At 43.9% G+C, this 3,523-nt stretch overlaps 1 pseudogene; it reads left to right on the top strand.

Moving 5' to 3' along the window:
• Positions 1 to 1,242: 1,242 nt before the first annotated feature.
• LOC132424004 (tubulin alpha-1B chain pseudogene) lies at positions 1,243 to 2,561 on the top strand (annotated as a pseudogene).
• The last annotated feature ends 962 nt before the right edge of the window (positions 2,562 to 3,523 follow it).

Raw genomic sequence — 3,523 nt, 5'->3', positions numbered from 1 at the left:
GCTTTGGCCCATTTGACATTAGTGCCAGTAGTGTGAACAGCTGCATGAATATTGCAATGCTCCAGCTCCAGTGGGTGCTGTGGAGTTCTTTGGTGTATCCTTCAACACCATGGAAACTTACACAGTCTGACCAGGGCTATAGACTGAAGTGCAGGGGAGTTAATAAATGATGAGGGTTGGAAGTCAGTGGATAAATGCCCCAGCCTCCTCAACCTTCACTGAAACAATTCTGAGGCACATTCTGTGTGGTTCTACAGATGATCCCCAGAGTAAATGGGCCTCAGTTTCCCACAGTGATTTCCATCTGGGTAGCATACCCTTTATTGGCTTTTTTCCTTGTCCTACTCTGCCCACTCCCTCACTCTGTTTCCTGGGATCAATGTCATCGTCTTAGATAAATGCACTTGAACTAGCTACATCCAAGTCCTTGCTTAGGCTCTGCTTTTGCAGGAACCCAAGACACAAAACAATATTCATTATTCTTCTATTCCTTTATTAATAAAACCCCATGTTTTAGCTGCACCCATGGCCACTTAGTTATAGGTTACGTTTCTCCACCATCTTTGCAACTAAATACGTCTATATGACTTGTTGGCAATGGGCTATAAGAGAACTTATATGCCAAGCCTTGACACTAAAAGAAATACAGATGTGTTTTTCTTTCTCCTTTCCCTGTTTCTGATGGCTGAGATGCAGATACGATGGCAAGAGGTAGAACAGCCATTATGGACCCAGAGATAGAAGCTGTCTTTTAAGGATAGACTGATCTGCCCATCCCACTCTGTGATACTTCACTGTGATCTGATACAGGAGAGAAAAATAAACTTCTCTCTTCTTAAGTCAGGTATTATAGAGATCTCTGTTAAAGTAGCTTAGACAGTATTCTTATGAAGTTTAAGACTTTGGACAGAGTCACACAGCTTTTAAATAGGGATTCTACAACTCAAGCTCTTAGTAAGCCACTCATTTGTTGTGGCTATGTGACATCCCTCCTATGTGTCTATGTGATGGGACAGTAAAAAGACTGAGAAATATTGCATTACCTATGACACTTTCCAGAAGAGAAGATTTACCTCCCTTTTTCCCATGCAAAAGGGGAGGAGTGGTTCTGAGTCCCATCAAGAATACAAATAAGGCAGGTTCTCTTACAACGACCACCTAAGAGTTGCTCTGGAAGAAGCGACAACCTTGCCTCCTCCTCTCTGCCATCCGCTCAGCAGCCACAAAACAGCAACTATATGCCAGTGCATTTCCATTGATGCTGGCCAGGGTGGTGTCCAGATCGGCAATGCCGGCTGGGAGCTCTACTGCCTGGAACATGGCATCCAGCCCAATGGCCTGATGCCAAGTGACAAGACCATTGGGGGAGGAGATGACTCCTTCAACACCTTCTTCAGTGAGAAAACTGCTGGCAAGCATGTGCTCAGGGCCGTGTTTGTAGACCTGGAACCCACAGCCATTGATGAAGTTCTCACTGGCACCTACCCCCAGCTCCTCCACCCTGAGCAGCTCATCAGAGACAAGAAAGATGCTGCCAATTACTATGCCCGACATCACTACACAATTGGCAAGGAGGTCACTGACCTCAACTTGGACCGAATTTGGAAACTGGATGACCAATGCACAGGTCTTCAGGGCTTCTTGGTTTTCCACAGCTTTGGTGGGGGAACTGGTTCTAGGTTCACCTCCCTGCTGATGGAAGGTCCCTCTGTTGATTATGGCAAGAAGTCCAAGCTGGAGTTTTTCATTTACCCAGCCCCCCAGGTTTCCATAGCTGTACTTCAGCCCTACAACTCCAACCTCACTGCCCACACCTCCCTGGCGTACTCTAATTGTGCCTTCATGGTAGACAATGAGGACATCTATGACATCTGTCTTAGAAACCTTGATATTGAGCACCCAACATACTAACCTGAATAGGTTGATAGATCAAGTTGTGTCTTCCATCACTGCTTCCCTGAGGTTTGATGGAGCCCTGAATGTTGATCTGACAGAATTTCAGACCAATCTGGTGCCCTACCCCCACATCCACTTCCCTCTGGCTACATATGCCCCTATCACCTCTGCTGGTAGCAGAGATCTCTAACGCTTGCTTTGAGCCAGCCAACCAGGCTGTGAAATGCAACCTTCACCATGGTAAATACATGGCTTGCTGCCTGTTGTACCATGGCAACATGGTTCCCAAAGATGTCAGTGCTACCACTGCCACCATCAAGACCAAGCGCGCCATCCAGTTTGTGGACTGGTACCCCACTGGCTTCAAAGTTGACATTAATTACCAGCCTCCTACTGTGATACCTGGTGGAGACCTGGCCAAAGTACAGTGGGCTGTGTGCATGCTGAGCAACACCACAGCCATCGTTGAGGCCTGGGCTCACCTGGACCACAAGTTTGACCTGACGTATACCAAGTGTGCCTTTCCCTGGTATATGGATGAGGGCATAGAGGAAGGAAAGTTTTCTGAGGCCTGTGAGGACATGGCTGCCCTTGAGAAGGATTATGTGGAGGTTGATGTGGATTCTGTTGAAGGAGAGGGAGAAGAAGAAGGAGAAAAATACTAAAGTGAAAATGTCACAAAGGCACTGCTTTTACAGGGAAGTTTATTCTGTTTTAATCATTGAAAAGTTGTGGTCTGATCAATTAATGTGTATGTAGTCATATACAATTACTGACCAATGCTTTAAAAATGGACACTTTGTTACAGACTCAAGCTATCCATTTCTCTGATGGGTTTGAATAAAGTATTTCCTATCTTAAATGAAAAAAAAAAATACAAACACAAATGAAGAAGCCGTGAAGCTATGGAGAAAACTTAAATCTATTGTCTTTTTTATAATACCCAAGGAAAAATATTTAATCATAACATGGGCTGAACTGTGCCCCCCAAAATTTGTATATTGAAGTCCTAACCCCCAGTGTCTCAGAATGTGACTATATTTGGAAATACGGTATTTAAAGGAATGATTAAGTTAAAATGAGGGCATTAAGGAGGGCCCTAATCCAATCTGACTAATGTCTTTATGAGAAGAGGAAATTTGGACACACACAGACACCAAGGAGGTTCACACAGAAATAAGACCATAATTAGAGGCAGCAAAAGGGCAGCCATCTGCAAGCCAAGGAGAGGGCCTGAGAGGAAAGCAAACAGTCACCTTGATCCAAGACACCTTGATCTTGGACTTCCAACCTCCAGAACTATGAGAAATAAATGTCTGCTATTTAAGCCACTTAGTCTGTGGTACTTTGTTATGGCAGTCATAGTAAATTAATACAATCATTTACCTTCCAAATCAAGGAAGAACCTAGCATCTATTTCTATTGGATTAAACTAAGTAAATTAATAAGTGAATGGTGATGTTGCCATACTGCCAAGAAACATCAAGACATTTTTCTCTGTAACAAGCCATTCATTAAATACATACATTTTAATTGACTTGACTGAGGGAGAAGAGTAGTGGCATGACCCAGCTTAGATATTTGCAGCATTCAGAAAGGACACAAGAGTCTCTGTGAACTATTCTAA

This window comes from Delphinus delphis, chromosome 4 (assembly GCF_949987515.2).
Source record: "Delphinus delphis chromosome 4, mDelDel1.2, whole genome shotgun sequence".
NCBI classification, from domain to species: Eukaryota; Metazoa; Chordata; class Mammalia; order Artiodactyla; family Delphinidae; genus Delphinus; species Delphinus delphis.
This window is presented reverse-complemented; position numbering and strand designations above follow the sequence as displayed.